Source organism: Gymnodraco acuticeps, unplaced genomic scaffold (assembly GCF_902827175.1).
Source record: "Gymnodraco acuticeps unplaced genomic scaffold, fGymAcu1.1, whole genome shotgun sequence".
Lineage (NCBI taxonomy): Eukaryota > Metazoa > Chordata > Actinopteri > Perciformes > Bathydraconidae > Gymnodraco > Gymnodraco acuticeps.
In genome coordinates, this window is record NW_022992160.1 from 1,282,560 (window position 1) to 1,303,083 (window position 20,524).

At 40.2% G+C, this 20,524-nt stretch overlaps 2 long non-coding RNA genes across 2 annotated transcripts; both read right to left on the bottom strand.

Moving 5' to 3' along the window:
• Window positions 1-4,512: 4,512 nt before the first annotated feature.
• LOC117538633 lies at window positions 4,513-5,411 on the bottom strand. The gene is made up of 2 exons (XR_004567885.1): window positions 5,323-5,411; window positions 4,513-5,060 (listed from the first exon to the last, which is right to left on the bottom strand). It is a non-coding gene; the product is annotated as an uncharacterized LOC117538633 (long non-coding RNA).
• Window positions 5,412-5,547: 136 nt separating this feature from the next.
• Window positions 5,548-9,724, bottom strand: LOC117538623. The gene is made up of 3 exons (XR_004567879.1): window positions 9,592-9,724; window positions 8,263-8,408; window positions 5,548-6,416 (listed from the first exon to the last, which is right to left on the bottom strand). It is a non-coding gene; the product is annotated as an uncharacterized LOC117538623 (long non-coding RNA).
• Window positions 9,725-20,524: the final 10,800 nt, after the last annotated feature.

The window sequence follows — 20,524 nt, forward strand, 5'->3', positions numbered from 1 at the left end:
TTAAAGCCAGGTATGTGGCGAATTGCCTACTACAGTTTTTCTCTAGGGTAGGCATAGCCAGAGAGATACTTACTGACTGCGGCACAAACTTCCTCTCCAAGTTACTGAAGCAGGTGTATCAGCTGCTAGGAGTAAAGGGCATTAAGACCACCCCTTATCATCCCCAAACGGACGGCCTTGTCGAGCGATACAAACAGACCTTGAAGAGCATGCTGCGCAAGTTTGTTTCAGAGACAGGTTCCGACTGGGACCAGTGGTTGCCATACCTGCTCTTCGCCTACCGGGAGGTGCCACAATCCTCAACCGGGTTCTCACCTTTTGAACTGTTGTATGGACGTGAGGTGAGAGGTCCCCTGGATCTGCTTAAAGACCACTGGGAGAATCCGAAGCCTGCTGGTGAAAACATTGTATCCTACGTGTTCAAGATGAGGGAGCGGTTGGAGAAAATGGCAGCCCTGGCCAAGGGGAACCTGATGAATGCCCAAAAGACTCAGAAAACCTGGTATGACCAGAAGGCCAGAGAAAGAGTGTTTCAACCTGGTCAGAAGGTGCTGTTGCTGTCACCTTCCAGTGAGAGCAAGCTGCTGGCTAGATGGCGGGGCCCATATGAGGTCACCAGACAGGTCGGAACAGTCAACTATGAAATCCATATGCTGGACTGACCATCAACCCCCGTAAATGCGCCTTTGCCAATGAAGAGGCTACGTCATTGGGGGAGGTGTCATCCGCCCACAGCTGAGTAAGATCGAAGCGATTACCTCCTACCTCGTGCCAACCACAAAGAAGAAGGTAAAGTCCTTCTTGTGGTTAGTCAATTGGTATCGGAAGTTCATCCCTCAGCTGTCAGAAAGAGCAGTTGTGTTGACCAACCTCACCAAGGCCTCGGTACCAGCCAAAGTCCGCTGGAACGAGGACTGTGACAGAGCTTTCAAGGACCTGAAGCAAGCCATTACCACTGAGTCAGTCCTTCACGCACCAGACTTTAATCAGCTATTCACCGTTCAGACAGATGCCTCAGGGGTAGGCCTTGGAGCAGTATTGCTGCAGGAAGTGGATGGGGAGCTGAAACCGGTGGTTTTCCTCAGTCGGAAGCTGTTAGACAGGGAGACAAGTTACTCGACCATTGAAAAGGAGTGCCTGGCGATGAAGTGGGCCATCGACTCCCTGAGGTACTACCTTCTCGGATGGCAGTTCATACTGGAGACAGACCATCGTGCACTTCAATGGCTTCACAAGATGAAGGACGCAAACATGCGTATCGCGGGGTGGTACCTTGCCTTGCAGCCGTATAACTTTACGGTCAGGTACCGGCCGGGGAAGTCAAACCTGGTAGCTGACTGGTTGTCCCGCAGTCAAAACGGTTAGGACACTGTGCTTCCTGGGGAGAGGGGGAAGGAAATGTGACAAAGGTAACTTCGTCACTATGGACTGACGGCTTCGGGCCGGGTAATCTTGCACATGTGGGTTTGCACAGGACAAATGTCACTCAGCACTTTAGTGAACAGTTTGCACTTTATTAGCGGGATTTGCACAGTACAGGTAAACATTGCCTATTTGCACATGTTATGCTATTTATTGATGTAGTGTGTATTAAATGATTCAACCGTAGTAAATTGTGATGTCGTCTGGCAGACGCTGGTCGGGCTCTCGGCTCCACCTGGAAAGAAAGGGGAGTTATAGCGAGAGCGCCAAAAGTGTTGGTTTGGGTAGATTGACAGCGGTTGAGATTAGGTGCAAAGGATATGTTTAGTGTGTAAAGGTAATGATATAAGGTGCATTAATGGTACAAGTTACTCCTATAACAGTCAACATCATAAACACTCACCTCCGCCTGCTCTCCCGTCTCCGGTCCCAAGGTCCGTCATCGTAAAGGGTCCCCGGGGAAACAGTGGATCCTTTTTATCGTTCCGGATGGGGTTAAAGGAGCAGGTTGGAGGCAGGGGTGCTTTGTTATCATGTACATTTGGCTTGTTAGTTTATAACGGTTTTCTTTTCATACAGTAATTAAATATAATGTAAGTAAAGGATGTTTGTCATTCTCCACTAAATGTTTATTGTGAATAACTACGGTCCTTATCTGAGCGGACCATCTCTGCACATGCCACCCCTTTTGGATGGTACGGTCCAATGGGTGGGGCTATAAAGGGTGGCATGTTGGGCTCATTTGGGAGAGAAGAGTGTGGGAGACAGTCATTGGGGGATTTGATGTGGTCAACCATGTACCAAAGATGAATAAATACCCACACCGGGTTGTATCAAGACGTTCTGCCTCTGTCTCCTTACTTGGTCGGGCCGCTCACTTGTCAGCTTCACAGACTATCACGAAGCGAAGCGGAGAGAATACTTACTTCCGGGTGTAAAATTCTCTAAAGCAACTACTATGAGCTGCTTCGACCCTCGGTCCTGACGGACTCCAACGTGTGTTTATTAATCAAACAAATAAATAAACACAAGGATAATTATGTGTTATTGTTGAGTAAATAACAGTGTGTGGTTTAGAAAAGAATACAAAATTAGAAGGAAAAAACAATGAAACAATACAGATTTCAGTATTCTGAGCCCCTACTCTCCCCATAACTGACGGCAACAAATGTCCTACATTATTCAATTAAAATAAAGAAGTAAACACAATAGTGTGGCTTGATATTGGCTTGATATTGAGTAAGAAAAAGGTTGATAAACGCTGTGAGAATGGATCTGCGGCGAGCATTTCGCCGCGATCCCAACTCGTCTATTACCAACGTTCAGGGAGCTCTAAGCAAGTCAATGGGACGCCCTGCCCGTTGAAAACTGACTCTCAAGGGGTACCCTGTGCGTAACATAGTGACGGGGAGGGGCCCTGACCGCCCGTCAACATGTGACGGGTTGGGAGTGAGAACGTGTTGGGATAGAACACCCCCAGAAGAATCAGCATTTCAATTATTATAATACTACAAGTGAAAATATATGTAAGTATTGATCATTTGTGTTGTTTGTGCTATACGGTCTGTTTCTTTATTGTGTTAAGTGAGAAGTAAAGCTGTGCTATGAAAGTTAGCTTTTGCTACCTTTAGATCCATAACAATGCAAGCTAAGTAGCCTAACAGCAGGGACAGTTAGCTACAAAGCTAGCAGTGAGTGAGCGTTCAGACACCGGCGCACACTCAAACGGACTCGCGTGCCTGACTCTACCAACAGGCTTTCATGATTCTGTTTAGATATGCAAGTATAAGCGATGATAGCTTATTTTATTAACACGCTAATTTGATATGAAAATCAATGGAGGCTGAGTTTACTACTTCTCTTTGTAGGAAAACCTACCGTCCATGATGCCCCTGAGCTGTGTTTTATTTGTTAACTTCATATTTTTCATTTCCTAAAACATTTATGTTCCTCTCATATTAACAGTGTGGATCATTGAGACAGCATGGTGTCCAGAGGTCTTATCCCGTTTTCCCACTTCCTCTGAGGGGACAGCACGGAGGGGGGGGGGGGGGGGGGGGCATGAAGAAAGACCTGTACCAGCTTCATCCACGCGTTGCTGTTATCGCTGGCTCAGTGTCATCTCATTTGACCAAATGTCTTTACATATACATTTTAATAGATTTTATTATTATCCACCTTCTTCTTTTATGTCCTTTTATTTAAAACCTTTGAGACTCCTTTGAGACTTCATCTTCTGGTTCAAATTTCAATAAATGTAATTTGTATAATCACTCTTTTGTCTTTATTCTACATGAAAATGTTAGAGATTCCATTCAAATCTGTTGATTATTCATATCTTCCGCAGGCTAGGAATAGTATGTCGAATTTGTAATGCTAAATGTATATCATTTTCTCACAGGATATAGAATGAAACAACACCGTTGTTATCCATTGTGTATGAATGATTCAGCTCTTCAGACCAACATAGTAAGATGTGAGCATGTTCCTAATTGTGTTGGTATGCAGCCTACACTGTAAAAAAACGGTAAAAATCTGGCAGCTGGTGCTTCCAAAAACTTACTGTCAAATTACAGTGAAATACCCTAATTTCAATAATGGGAAAAAAACGTAAATTCACAGTAAATATAATGAATTTCCTTTACAGAGAAACACTGTTATTTTACAGGTATCTTCCCTTGTTTATTACGGACATAATTTAGAGTTAAGCATGTAAAAACTGTTATTTTACGGTTTTATCCTAAATTATTACGGTCAAACACCTTCAATAAAGTGACAGAACTTAAAGTTCAGCAGTGAAACACTGTTATTTTACAGGTGTATCTGCTCTTTTTACAGTCAATAACCTTCAATAAAAGTATAGCACTAAAACTTCTACGGGCAAAAAACGGTCAAATGACTGGGAGCAGCAGGCTGCCAAACAAAAACCATAACATTAAAGTAAAAAAACTGAAATAAAGTGCAAAAGCAATTAATATACAGCAATTGTCCTTAAAGATTTTACAGGAAAACACTTTCCTCTCTTTTCAAAATCCATTGTCTTAAAATGTTACATTCAAATACCTTAAATAAAGTTCTGATGAGAAAAACTGTTTTTTACATATTTTTTTTATTAGATTTGTATGATCTTACACCAACATAAATACAGAACCTAAAGTTCTACAGCTAGAATACTGTTATTTTACAGCTTTTTTCTAACATTTTCCAATCAAACAGGTTCAACAAAATGACATCACAAAATGTTCTGTAGGAAACAATTACTCTGAAAACTTATATATAAAAATATTTGTAGAATTATAGAACTAATGAATACAGCATTTCATATTTAAACATCATACTTATAAACAGTAGAAACAAAAAGTAAGTAGAATTTTGTTAAGATTACTTTGAAACATTCTCAACTGAAAATAACAAGATTTACAAAATGGCGACATATGTTCACATTGTCCATTTGAAGGAGCAGTGTGCAGGATTTAGTACGTCTAACATTGGGGATGTAGGTTCCAACCAATGGATTACTTGTTCACTCACCCTCCTATCCAAAGTCTGTTGGAGAATGTATGTTGGCTGCAAAAAACATGAGGCCCAATCATGTTTCCTCTGTCCATTCTGCGCTACTGTAGACGTGGCAGTGCAACCTTATAGAGGACAAACAGATCAGAATCAGAAACGGGTTTATTGCCAGGTAGGTTCACACGTATGAGGAATTGCACTAGGTGTCGTGGTGCATACATACAAATAAAAAAAAGTACACAGATAGCAAACTATATTAAGAACACTAATACAAATATAGTAAGATAGCAATAAAATAAAGCAGTAATTTACATCGAAATAGAATGCAATAAATTATAGAATATAAAATATGTGCAGTAAGCAATATTTAAACATTGCATTATTTACCATCCTGTGATCTCCATTATGTAATGCATAGAGTCTGCGTTGTGGCTGAGGTAAAGTGTCAGTGGGGGGAGCGGGCCTTGTTGAGGTGGAGAGAGGTTTTGGTCCTGATGGAGAGAGGTTCTGGTCCTGATGGAGAGAGGTGTTGGTCCTGATGGAGAGAGGTGTTGGTCCTGATGGAGAGAGGTTCTGGTCCTGATGGAGAGAGGTTCTGGTCCTGATGGAGAGAGGTTCTGGTCCTGATGGAGAGAGGTGTTGGTCCTGATGGAGAGAGGTTCTGGTCCTGATGGAGCGCGGAGGGGAGGGGAGTGAACAGTTTGTGTCCAGGGTGGGAGGGGTCGTCCACTATCTTCCCGCCTCAGGGTTCTGGAGGCATGCAGGTCGTGGAGGGATGGCAGATTACAGCCGATCACCTTCTCTGCAGAGCGGATGACACGCTGCAGCCTGCCCTTATCCTTGGCTGTGGCTGCAGTGTACCAGATGGTGATGGAGTATCCTCGGCTGTGCTTTTTTGGTGAGGGAGCAGATGTTCTGCTCCCGTTTGAGGTCCTGGGCGATGATGGTGCCCAGGAAGCGGAAAGATTCCACAGCAGTTACTGGGGAGTCACACAGAGTGATGGGGGGGGGTGGGTGGGGCTGCGTTCTTCCTAAAGTCCACAACCATCTCCACTGCCTTGAGAGCGTTGAGCTCCAGGTGGTTTTCCCCACACCAGGTCACCAGATGGTCCATCTCCCATCTGTAGGCAGACTCGTCCCCACCAGAGATGAGTCCGATGAGGGTGGTGTCGTCTGATCTTCAGGAGCCTGACAGACTGGTGACTGGAGGTGCAGCTGTTGGTGTACAGGGAGAAGAGCAGAGGGGAAAGAACGCAGCCTTGAGGGGAACCGGTGCTGATGGTCCGGGAGTCAGAGAGGTGTTTCCCCAGCCTCACGTGCTGCTTCCTGTCAGACAGGAAGTCTGTGATCCACCTGCAGGTGGAGACGGGCACGTGCAGCTGGTAGAGCTCGTCCTGCAGCAGAGCCGGGATGATGGTGTTGAAGGCGGAGCTGAAGACCACAAACAAGATCCTGGCGTAGGTTCCTGCTGTGTCCAGGTGCTGGAGGAGGAAGTGAAGTGATAACTATTAGTAAACCATAATGATGGATGTTATTATCAGCAGCTGCCAATAGATCCCCTACATCTTGTATGGTGGACCTTTGAAGCAGGGTTACACAAAACACACAAAATTGTAAAACAGTTATTGAGAGCATCCCAAGGGCATTGATCCTATGCTAAACCTTCCAGTACACCAACTTTCTAATACCGTAAAAACGACACCTAGCCGTTGGCACAAATGTAATGCTTCAGCTTCCTACAACTTTAAAGCTGTGTGGACGTGGCTCTATGAAGAGTCGTTCATATTTTCTCATTATTTCATAAGTTTAGAAGGGGTAACAACAGTTACCTTTTGTTAATTTTACCTCGAGCCAAACTTGTGCGACTTGTTTCTGAAATCCCTTTCTCTTAAAGTGAATACATAAAATAAAAAAACAGTGGAGCTTACCCTAAAACTAACCACTGGATAGGGTTAACCCTAACCCATATATATTTTTGTATTATTATTATTTTTTTAAATATATATCATATAGCACCAAATTGCAACTAATCTATATCTACGGTCACTTTTCACATTGAACATGAGCTCTTTTATTAAATAAACTAAACGCTTTCATTTTAAATTGAGTTTAGTGTTTTTGACCCTAAGAAACACTGTTGCATTAATCAATAACAATAATCCACAGCTCCTCTCTCTGCTCCAGAGGATTTAAAGAATATATTAGGGATCGACCGATATGGCTTTTTCAAGGCCGATACCGATACCAATTATTAGTAATCAAGGAGACCGATAACCGATATTTGGAACCGATATACATTTGCAGTAAAAAAAAAAATCTTGGTGTCAAAATGTCGAATAACACAAACTCCAACACAACTCAACACAACTTATTTGAAATGCATTTAAGCATAGCCTATATTATGTTTAATTAACTTTTAAACATCTTACAACTGGTTTCCTCTCTGTGCCCTTTTCTTTAGTGCAGTCCTCTGCGATGAGTTAGAGAGAGACGAGAAGTGGGGCTGCAGGCTGACATGCTTAACTAACAATAATGCTTAATTTATTATATATGTCTATCTAGCATAAAATCCCAATAAACTGCTAGCAACTGTAAAACACTAGTGCTAGCTAATGTTTTGCAAACTATTAAAAGTGAGGCTATTACAGTAGACCTAACGTTAGTCTAGTAGCCTCACTTCTAATATTTTGCTAAACATTTGCTAGATACATGTTGGCTAGCTAATGAGCTTCACATATCAACCTGAAAAACTGCGAGGCTCCACTCACAGCCCCTCCCCCCCCCCTCCGCACCACAGTTACTCCGCTGCGAGACGCTGCACGCACCCCCAACTCTGACTGACTTCTCGCGTCCCTGTGTAACTGGGAAACTGATAGAATTGGATCATAAGATCGTGGTGTTTTTGCAACTTCAGCATAGTGGATAGGGATGTTTGTTGAACTTCGGTTTAACACATGTATGGCTCTGCCGCTCAGCGCTGCTGCTTGCTTCAGCCTGTGTCTGCGTTCTTTCGCACCTGCCTGTAATCTGAGAAGGTCCCGCCTCTCTGGCTGGCTCCCGCCCGGAACATCTTCAGTAATAGCCTATCAGATAGCGCTGTGGGCGGGACATTGCTCGTGTACACAGAGTGGTGACTGCAGCCAGAGAAACGGCCGCATCAGAGCCAAAGTTTTATCGGCAATTTGATTTTAAAAAAGGCCAATACCGATAATCGGTCAAATGCGGAATATCGGCCCCGATAATCGACCCCTAGAATATATCAGCAGTAAACCTAGGGGAAACACTGACATTCAATATTATGTTAGAGACAAGTTAGTTATTACTCACATATCAAAGTCTTTTCATCTGCAAGATGGACGAATAGCTGGGTGCTGCCTGGAGAGACTGATGAGGAGTCACCGGCTGGCTTCTGCAGCTTTCCACACAAAGCCATCACATGTTCTGTTCCATAGTCTTCACTGTCCACTGGTGCTCTGTCAAAAGAGTGAACATCACAGCTGTCATGGTAACCCTTTGTTACACAACATACAACCAACATGCATCAAAAGTGACCCAAATTAGTTTAAATTGTAAATATCTTTGCAATAAATTACCTCCTCAATTAACCTGTTTTGATCAACACCAATTCTCATTTGAACTTTCTTACTTTTTTAAATAAAAATCATGTTTGTATCACTACACTTCTAAGGCACAACATGGGTAAAAAATTATCCGTATTATTTCCTATGTGATTCCTAGTGTTTCTTTAAATACATTGTTTTTGATTACCACAAATCATTATTTTAATTCTCCAGTTCTAATTGATTAACTAAAATAGTTTATGCCAAGTGTGATACAAATGCAAAAAAATAAAGATACTTTAATGATAATTTTGTTAAAAATAATAATTTTAGCAGAGATTTGGACCAAGCATGTATGATGTAGTAATACAACAACTATTTTAGTTCACACAGTGTGACATTAGCTAGTCATGTTAGCTTGTAATATACAGAGCAGAGCTAACTAGCAAGTTAGCCAAACGTTAGTGGTTAGCAGTTTATGCTATGATAGCTGTTGGCTACTGAACATTAACTAACTGGATTGCGCTGTAAAAAAGCTGTGAAACTTTACAATACGATTGGCGACAACACTGTGACACCCTGCTGCACGTTTATGTGTAATCGTCCCGCGTTGGAGACGAGAGGATGGCGGCAGCACTGCAATAAGCTGTAAACTAACGTTAGCAGCCACCTTGTTAACCTGTAGCCTATAGCCCGATTGTCCCGCCGGTGGGACATCTTGCAAGAAACAGCATCTCAGGACTTCTTAAAATGTACTAACAACCTATTAATGATGCTTACCTACTTAACGGGAAGAAACTCAGCTAACTGACTATATTAACCATTTTTAACTAAACGAAACACAAGTCTAACAGCTAACGGGGCTAACGCTACTTTAGCACATAACTGGCAAAAGCGATCTTTTTTACTTCATGCTATCTGCACAAACGTATCATATGAAAGCTGAGATTCCACAGATTCCCTTAAAATATATGTCTCATCACTCAAAACTCACTGAACTAGAAGAAGAAACGTAACCTTAAATACACAGTTAAACATTCACAAACTAAGGATTATCTAAATACATGTTTAACTCCATTACAGTTGCAGGACTCACCAGATCTCAAGTCTTCTGTTCTCTGTGGACGTCCCGATGCTCATATTTAACGTGTAGATGTAAAACTATCCCGATATTAGTCCATAAACTCGTGAGCAGACATACAGACAGCTCTGTAGCTCCGCAGGAGAGCCGCTCAAACTGACGTGAAGTTTCAAATTGGATTGAAAGGCGCGGACAGTGCTCATTGGCAGGTTTTTTCGATGACGTTTATATCAACCAATCAGGAGTGTTGTGGACTCATTCCAATCCTGTTTGTCTTGTCTGCCGTTGTATGGCTGGATTCCATTTTAAGTGCCGTAGCTTTTTACATACATTTTACGTTTTTTTTATTTGACACTTTTTTTTTTACAGTTAACTATTTTAGTATACTATGAAAACTACTTTATTTACACAAAATCATTTTTGGGTATTTCTGCAATATATTACATTTTTTGTGAAGATGTATACATTTATTTAACATTTTAGAGATGTTTTATAATAAGATTTCTTTTTATTCTACAACAGTACAGAATAGTTTTTTTTTTTTGTTTACATTTTGTTACATTAAATTGAAGGTTTTACTGCAAAAAAAAAAAGAAAGTTGCCTTCATTTTACAGGCAGTAAAATGATGTGTATTTTATGTGTTTTTACATAGAATTCAATGTAATTTAACATTCAAGACAATTAAACAATGGAATTACCCTGTAAAAAAACGATGATTTCTCATCAAACCAATTTACAGAATAAAACCTTTATTTATTTTAAATAAAAGTAATTTACTGTATTTTTATGGTATTTACACGTAATATAGAAAAACAAGAAAGGTCTGTAAAATAATACAGTACATTTCTGTGAAAAAACATTTTTTTTTGACAGTGTAGGTCTGCTCTGTTTCATAAAGCAAATCTGCCACTTTTATATTGTAGAATTTGTTAATTTAAAGCAGTCTTTAATTGTTTGTCCTAAACATAGCAATATATGCTTTTGAAATGTAACATGTCTTTGAAAAATAACAGTATACAGTTTATATTGTGCATCACCTTTAGCTTGAAAATACATAGATGTGTTTTTTTATCTATAAAATAAATAAATAGACAAGACAGACACTTTATCAATCCTAAATTGGGAAATAATTTTACAGCAGCAGTGTGTTCAGGTATTACAATATTTAAAGTTGGAATAAAGTATAAACTACACCACACAAGTATAATGCACTGCAATCCATAAGATAAGTCCGATATGTTCATGAAAACTCCCCAGGAGACACCAACACTAATGTGGCCGAGTGGACTCCGTAGTTTGCTGCCTGAGTTGCACTGTATGATCTGTGGTGTCACTTAAAAGCTGAGTAGCCAATGGGGACACCCCCCTGAAAGTCCCGCCCACCTGGGAGGTTTGTGTCAAAATCTAAAGCAAAAAATGAGGGAGCGCAAACGAGAAGAGCTGCAGCGAGAGCAAAAGTCTGATCATTGAGAAAGAAACAAAGAGAACTGCAAATATATGGAGGACGGAACATGACTTAAGTATAAATAAATAAATGTATGAAGAAATACAGGAATAAATAAATAAATACGTAAATAAATACAGGAATAAATAAATACAGGAATAAATAAATGACGAAATAAATACAGAAATAAATAAATGTTGAAATGAATACACAAATAAATAAATAAAAGAATAAATGCATAAATAAATGCATAAATAAATATGGAAATAAATACATCAATGTATAAATAAATAAATAAAAGTCGAAAATAAAACAGAACACACGTTATTATTAGGGCCGGGACTTTAACGCGTTAATTAAGATTAATTAATTACACAAAAATTAACGCGTTAAAAAAATTAATGCATTTTAATCGCACTTATTTTTGCACCGCGGAACGTTTCTCACTAGATGAGTTTCAGGCGTACCGATTATACTGGAGCACCAACTAACGTTCATGACTTCAGACAACAACAAACCACAGTGAACAACAGTGGGAAATGTTGTTTTAAAAAACGGACGGATGGAAGCGTCGATAAGAGCACGGTTGTGTGCAAATTATGCAAAAAGAAATTCGCATATCACCGCAGCACATCAAGCCTCAAGTATCACCTCAATGCAAAACATATAGCAGCTAGCGTGGAAGCTAGCGTGGACGTTAGCCTCTTTTATCGCGTTCACACCAAAAAGAGCCGGTACTAAAATTAGTTCATGAGAACCTTTTTACCCCCACGAAAGTCCCTGCTAGAGAGCAGAGAGCTGCTAGAGAGCAGGGACTTTTGTACGGCTCTCTTGTGAGAAAAGAGCTAATTTCTGATTGGCTGGGCGGATTGCAAACCACGCCCCGTAAAACTCCCAAAAAGTTTTGTGAAGCCGCCATTTTATTATCCTCGCATTAGCATTATTAGCATTAGCCCAGCGCAGAAACGCAGAGAGACTAACTTATGGCAACACAAAATAAAACATGGGAGCGGTGGAGATGAGGAGGTGTCGGCGTTCTGGCGATTTACTCGGAAGGCTGCAGTAGAAGCTGCTGGGACTCCCAGCAGCTTCTACTGAAGCCAGTCCCCAACTCCAGGGACTTCCGGCCGGGGACTTTGGGCGGCAGTATACGCCGTGAAGTGGTTTGCGGCCTGCCAGTAAACCCAAAGCAGAAGAAGAAGAAGAAGAAGAAGAAGAAGAAGAAGAAGAAGAAGAAGAAGAAGAAGAAGAAGAAGAAGAAGAAGAAGAAGAAGAAGAAGAAGTGACGTCAGCGGCTTCATTTGCCTAATCCACCCCCAGATTCAAAGAGTTCTCATGAACCTTTGTGGGAAAAGTACTGCGGTGTGAATGCGCCTAATGGTATACTAAAATCCATGTGAAAAAAGTTGCTTCTCACTGTTCTTAGGTCAAATATGTATATGTGATTAAAAATGCGATTAATTTCGATTAATTAATTACAAAGCCTCTAATTAATTAGATTATTTTTTTTAATCGAGTCCCGGCCCTAGTTATTATATATATTTCATTTATTTCTACATTTATTTATTTATGTATTTATGTGTCCGTATGCTAATGAGGTGGGCGGTCCTAACCTCAGTCTGAAGCAGGATTGGTTACAGGAGTGTGTGATCATTTCTGGCAGAGGGCTCTACTACTAACGCCTGGATAACCGCGCTGATTCGAATGCAGGAGCTTTACTGTTTAGCCCTTATCTTTATACATCCATGGTTTATCCACAGTTGTAAGGTTTATTTATGGATATTGATTTAAGAGCCATTGGAGATCATTTACGAACATTAGCGGACCATTTAGAGAACGGAGAACCAAAAGACTATGTCCAGTTTCGTGTGGAACGATGTATAGAGGACTTGTCTCAGCTCGACATGATGTGACTTGCCACAAATCTATTGCTTCTGCCTGGCTCCAACAATTGGCGAATCCTGCTTCAGACTGAGGTTAGGACCGCCCACCTCATTAGCATACGGACACATAAATACATAAATAAATAAATGTATGTCGCGTAAATGTAGAAATAAATGAAAGATATATAATAACTAGGGCCGGGACTTTAACGCGTTAATTAAGATTAATTAATTACACAAAAATTAACGCGTTAAAAAAATTAACGCATTTTAATCGCACTTATTTTTGCACCGCGGAACGTTTCTCACTGGATGAGTTTCAGGCGTACCGATTATACTGGAGCACCAACTAACGTTCATGACTTCAGACAACAACAAACCACAGTGAACAACAGTGGGAAATGTTGTTTTAAAAAACGGACGGATGGAAGCGTCGATAAGAGCACGGTTGTGTGCAAATTATGCAAAAAGGAATTCGCATATCACCGCAGCACATCAAGCCTCAAGTATCACCTCAATGCAAAACATATAGCAGCTAGCGTGGAAGCTAGCGTGGACGTTAGCCTCTTTTATCGTGTTCACACCAAAAAGAGCCGGTACTAAAATTTGTTCATGAGAACCTTTTTACCCGCACGAAAGTCCCTGCTAGAGAGCAGAGAGCTGCTAGAGAGCAGGGACTTTCGTGCGGCTCTCTTGTGAGAAAAGAGCTATACGTCTGATTGGCTGGGCGGATTGCAAACCACGCCCCGTAAAACTCCCAAAAAGTTTTGTGAAGCCGCCATTTTATTATCCTCGCATTAGCATTATTAGCATTAGCCCAGCGCAGAAACGCAGAGAGACTAACTTATGGCAACACAAAATAAAACATGGGAGCGGTGGAGATGAGGAGGTGTCGGCGTTCTGGCGATTTACTCGGAAGGCTTCAGTAGAAGCTGCTGGGACTCCCAGCAGCTTCTACTGAAGCCAGTCCCCAACTCCGGGGACTTCCGGCCGGGGACTTTGGGCGGCAGTATACGCCGTGAAGTGGTTTGCGGCCTGCCAGTAAACCCAAAGCAGAAGAAGAACAAGTGACGTCAGCGGCTTCATTTGCCTAATCCACCCCCAGGTTCAAAGAGTTCTCATGAACCTTTGTGGGAAAAGTACTGTGGTGTGAATGCGCCTAATGGTATACTAAAATCCATGTGAAAAAAATTGCTTCTCACTGTTCTCAGGTCAAATATTTATATGTGATTAAAAATGCGATTAATTTCGATTAATTAATTACAAAGCCTCTAATTAATTAGATTAATTTTTTTAATCGAGTCCCGGCCCTAATAATAACGTGTGTTCTGTTTTATTTTCGACTTTTATTTATTTATTTATACATTGATGTATTTATTTCCATATTTATTTATGCATTTATTCTTTTATTTATTTATTTGTGTATTCATTTCAACATTTATTTATTTATGTATTTATTTCGTCATTTATTTATTCCTGTATTTATTTATTCCTGTATTTATTTATTTATTACATATTTATTTATTTATTCCTGTATTTCTTCATACATTTATTTATTTATACTTAAGTCATGTTCCGTCCTCCATACAAACAAAAACCTATGTTAAAACAATGAAAAAAGACTTATAGTTTACATAATTACACAAATGATTTGTTTGCAACTTATAGTTTTATTTTTTAAATTAAATAAATGTTGCTTGACTAAATGTGTTTCTCTCTTAACCCTTGTGCCCTCCTTGGGCATTTTTGTACATTTTTCCTGACTTTTTTTTTTTAATTTGGTGATCATTTCAGCTGTGTTACAGCTTTTCGCATGGAATTCTGTAAGAAGTCTTCTTTTGAGTCAAATTTTTGAAATCCATTGTTGTTTACTCTTACATGTTTTGTATACTCTCGTGATGCATTTTGCACCCTCTGGACACCTTCGTGGCAAAAATGTACACGCCCATAATAACTGCTATTAAATCATCATACATTAATATTCTGGATTTTAAACCTTTAAATGCCTGTTTCATTATTTGCATTATTTATTACAAAAAAACACAAAACCTTACATTTTTTCAATATAATAATTAGTAGAGGGATGGAACATTGGTGGTTATTAGAGTCTTGGATGTGTCAAAGATTGACAATAAAATTGATTTGACTGCATTATTATTTTTTACGTAGTGTCAGATACTACCTCTGGACCCCTTCGTGGCAAAAATGTACACGCCCATAATAACTGCTATTAAATCATCATACATCAATATTTCTTTCTACTTTTTTTTTAATAAATCACTTAAACAACTTATAACGTACTCAAATCTATCAAATATTCGATATAAATGCCTGTTTCATTATCTGAATTATCTCGTTATTTATTAAAAAAAACACAAAAAATGAAAAATGTTCAATATAATAATTAGTAGGGGCATTGAACTTAGGTGGTTATTAGAGTCTTGTATGTGTCAAAGATTAGCAACAAAATTTATTTGACTGCATTATCATTTTTTACGTAGTATCAGATACTACCTCTGGACCCCTTCGTGGCTAAAAATGCCTCATTGACTGCCATTCAAACCACCTTTTTTTATCTCACTGCCATTGCAGTATAAAACCATGCATTTTGTAATGTCAGCTATTCGGGGCCCCAACAGTGAGTGAGTGTGTGTGTGTGTGTGTGTGTGTGTGTGTGTGTGTGTGTGTGTGTGTGTGTGTGTGTGTGTGTGTGTGTGTGTGTGTGTGTGTGTGTGTGTGTGTGTGTGTGTGTGTGTGTGTGTGTGTGTGTGTGTGTGTGTGTGTGTGTGTGTGGTGTGTGTGTGTGTGTCTGTAAGCATGCACTGATCATTTCAGGGTCAAAAAAAGGGCATCTTGTGTGTATCTGTAAACATGCACTGATCACTTCAGGGTAAAAAAAAGCACATCTTTTGATCTTTTGAAAGATGCATTTCATGTCTTTGAAGAGTTGCTCGAGTAATTAAAAAACAAAAAACAACTGTTAGTTTGTTTACGCACCTGGCTGCTTTCACAGCCAAATGTTAAAATGCAGTTTGGCTGAGGGGTTATTTCACGAGTGAGCAGAGAAGGAGAAAGTCCTGGAGCCAAGAGTAGGAGCTAAAATGAAGAGGCATTTCACTGCAGAAGAGGCCGTAGAAATGGTCATGCAGCCTTCATCAGCAAGCGATGACTCTTCTTCTGAAGAAACAAGCTCTGAGTCTGACATTGAATTATCTCTGGAATCCTCCACACTGAGAGTGCTTCTGAATGTTTGTCTGAAAGTGGGGAGGACACTGAGGATCCGGCCCAGCAGTGAGTGGACAGGGAAAAATGGGCAAGTCTGGTCTCCATCTCATGCCGAGACGCTGCGCTACATTCAGGCACCCACCGGCATGATTCCAGGGCCCACAAGATATGCCATATCAAGAATTTATGATGTGGCATCCTCTTTTGACCTTTTCTTCACTCCTGACATGATTCAGCTAATTTTACAGATGACAAATCTCTATGGGAGGCGTTCAGTGTCAGGATGGAATGATGTGGATGCTGAAGAGATTCGGGCTTACATGGGACTTCTCATCCTGGCGGGTGTGTACCGGTCCAAAGGGGAATCTACCCGCAGCCTGTGGGATGACCAGAGTGGGAGACCAATCTTCAGGGCCACCCTGTCCCACAAACGCTTTGAAATGATAAGCGCTAGCCTCCGATTCGATGACCGACTCACCCGTCCTGCTCGATACAAGAAGGAGAAGCTTACAGCTTTCCGAAATATGTGGGATAAGTGGACAGAGCGCCTCCCACTCTTGTTCAATCCAGGGGAAGACATCTGTGTCGATAAGCAGCTCGTAGCCTTCAGAGGCCGCTGCAAATTCCGGCAGTACATCCCCAGCAAGCCAGCGAAGTACGGGCTGAAAATCTGGATCACCGCAGATGTCGCCACATCATATGCCTGGAGGTGCCAGGTGTATACTGGAAAAGCCGTTGGTGAATCTCCGGAGAAGGGCCAGGGAAAGCGAGTCATCCTGGACATGACTGAGGGGCTCAAGGGTGTCACACTTACATGTGACAATTTGTTCACTTCCTACTCATTTGCCCAGGAGCTTCTGAAGAAGAAAGTGGCCCTGGTACCATCAGGGCAAACAAGCCTGAGCTTCCCCCCAAACTGAAGCAGACTAAGCAGAGAGCTGTCTTGTCATCTGTGTTTGCATTCACAACCACCACCACAGCAGTCAGCTACATCCCGCAGTGGGGAAGAAATGTCCTACTTCTGACCAGCAAACACAGAGAGCCAGCTGTACATCAGGATGACAAGAAGAAACCACAAGTCATCATTGACTACAATCGCTGCAAGGGTGGCGTGGACAACCTTGACAAGGTATGTGATTATATGCTTTTATTACTATATGAATTGATTCCAAACGTAGCCTATTTATTCTCACTGATTGCATGTGTTTATTTGAGATAACTATGTATTTATTATAAGTGCTTATCATTCATTAGACATATTTATTGCATTTATATAAATAATGAATTATATAAAATACTTGTGAATGCTGAGGAAGGATATTTATTTATATTCTATTTTTTTCCTTGATCGTTTGTAGGTGGTCAGTACCTACAGCTGTAGGAGGCGGACACTTCGGTGGCCTCTTGTCCTGTTCTTCAACTGCATTGATGTCTCCGCCTTCAATGCTTTTGTGCTGTTCACTGCAGTAAATCTCTCCTGGAACCAGCAAAGAACCTACAAACGGAGGTTGTTCTTAGAAGAGCTGGGGAAATCCATGGTGTCCTCACAGATCATGCGGAGAAAGCACCCCCCCCCCCCCGCGAACAGCATGGTAGTGGAGTTACAGACCAATGTTGCTGCCCTCGCAGAAACCACCGAGACAGCCATCGTGGTGATGGCTGTCTCGGTGGTTTCTGCGAGGGCAGCAACATTGGTGCCACAGGCTCGACCAGACGGAGACGTGTGTGCTGGTTGTGCACAGGCCTAAAAAAGAGGTCTTCTACCACGTGCACCAAGTGTAACAGGTGCATGTGTAGAGAGCACCAGGTCCCATGCTGCAGGACCTGCTGGTCTGCTGCTGGAAATGAGCTGAGCTAAACTGAACACACACACACACACACACACACACACACACACACACCACACACACACACACACACACACACACACACACACACACACACACACACACACACACACACACACACACACACACACACACACACCACACACACACACACACACACACACACATACATCACATATTCAAAGCCTGGATATTTCTGTTTCAAATGTGTTCCTATTTCATATGTTCTGTTGTGTTCTCTTTTGTTGTTGAAGTTTTCAAAGTTGTTGCAGTTTGCCCAATAAATGTTCACATCGATGACTCAGATGTTGATTTGAAAATTATTTCACATGCACAAATCATTGTAGGGCCCCCTGGTAGTCACACGGCTCGATATTATAAACATAATTTCACGGATCGGCCTACAGTGGGAAAATGGTTGAATCTTGTGGAATACAGTAAAAATGTCAAATATAACTACTTTTCTTCTAGATGAAATGCTGACATTACAAAATGCATGGTTTTATACTGCAATGGCAGTGAGATAAAAAAAGGTGGTTTGAATGGCAGTCAATGAGGCATTTTTAGCCACGAAGGGGTCCAGAGGTAGTATCTGATACTACGTAAAAAATAATAATGCAGTCAAATCAATTTTGTTGCTAATCTTTGACAAGACTCTAATAACCACCAAAGTTTCATGCCCCTACTAATTATTATATTGAAAAAAATTCATTTTTTGTGTTTTTTCGTAAGACAAAATGAAATAATTCAAATAATTAAACAGGCATTGAATGGGTTAAAATCCTGAATATTATTGAATATTTGATAGATTTGAGTACGTTAGAAGTTGTTTAAGTGATTTATTAAAAAAAAAGTAGAAAGAAATATTGATGTATGATGATTTAATAGCAGTTATTATGGGCGTGTACATCTTTGCCACGAAGGGATCGAAAGGTTGAAAATTCGAGGAGGGCACAAGGGTTAAACTCTTAGTTTTGCTTTATTCTGAGAAAGTGTTGCTTTATCTTATTGATACAAAACTAATCCCATACACTCCGTCTATGCATGCAGTGACATGTAATATCCAAGGATTAGAGACTGTTGGATGCTGCTGTTTTGAACATTGCAATATATTTATTTTCATTATGTTATTTATTTATGATTATTTGTAGGCTCAGCAAAGATTTGTTGTCAGTTTGTATAGGTGTTGCTATCTGCTTTTTTGTTTAGCGTGGTTCTACAATCAGAGAGTTCCAAGGGTCTGTAAATGCAATGAAAACAATTGGCCACAGCAAATCATTTATATTAAAAATGTAATTTTTACTTTTGAATACTTCACAAAGGATGTATTGAGTAATTTAAGTGATGTATGTGTACACACAGCTCTTTTGAACGGCTCTCGCAAAGGAACGGAGCCATAAGATCCGGCTCCCTTCAAAGAGCCATAATTCCCATCACAAATACTGATAGCAGTGTGAATAATGAAATAATCATGACTTATCAGAGATATTTGTTAGTCAGTCAATTTGAAGGAAAATGTAACATTTAAACACATATGAATGAAGCCTGTTGCTTTAATTTATAGTAAGTAAAATATATTAGATCACAGGGAGCACTTTGCAAAAAGCCAAGACATAATCACACAGTGGTTAAGTTTAACTTTAAACTAATTTTGCATTTACATACAAATATATTATGTCAACATATTTCACTTAACTGTATTAAGTTAGTTGAAAGCCATAAGAAGAAGTTTAAATAGGTTATTATTTAAATTCAACGTTTCAGTTTATTCAGTGTGTGAACAGGATATTTATCGATTAAGTAGAGACTTTTTGGGCAAGTATACATTTCCAGTGTTATGTAAGAATATAGTGACTTGTGACAGTTAATATTGTCTCTTGTATAAGATTGGTCACTTTTCTAAAAACAGGAGAAGGTCTTTGAATGTATCTATGCTATGGTAAATAGCTTTCTAAAGATGTCAAAAGTGTTGCTGGAGACAAAAACAATTTTTAGCTGACTAAAGTCAATGTGTATTTTGATTACACTGAGGAGCTTTGGGGGATTTGGCTGTCACACAGGCAGGGGGAGCATCTATGGAGGACACACCCTGTGAGTGTGTGTCTCATAAGTACAGGTATGTGGCTGACATCATCACAAACAGGGTTCCCATGTGCGGCTGCTGATAGATGCAGTACTGAGTTACAGATTACCAGTAACAAGATTACGCAATCAGGATACAAAAAAGGGTAACTGCAATCAATTCAAAAAAATAAGTAATGAGATTACTGTTACATTTAAAAATAAATATAGATTACTAGCAGGATTACAGTTTTACAATACATCTTGAAATAAAGATCAATATAAACATGCTGAATGAATTTACTTTATGGTTTATATTTCATTCTTTTATTTTAAGTACATTTCTTTTTTAATGCAGTCGGTGGACACCTGAGTTAATAAACAGGGCACAGTCTCTTCTTTTAATGAATGTCTTAAGCTTTAACTGCATGTGTCAACTATTACTGTTACTACATATTTGATATGAAATATATTGGTTTCTTCTTTT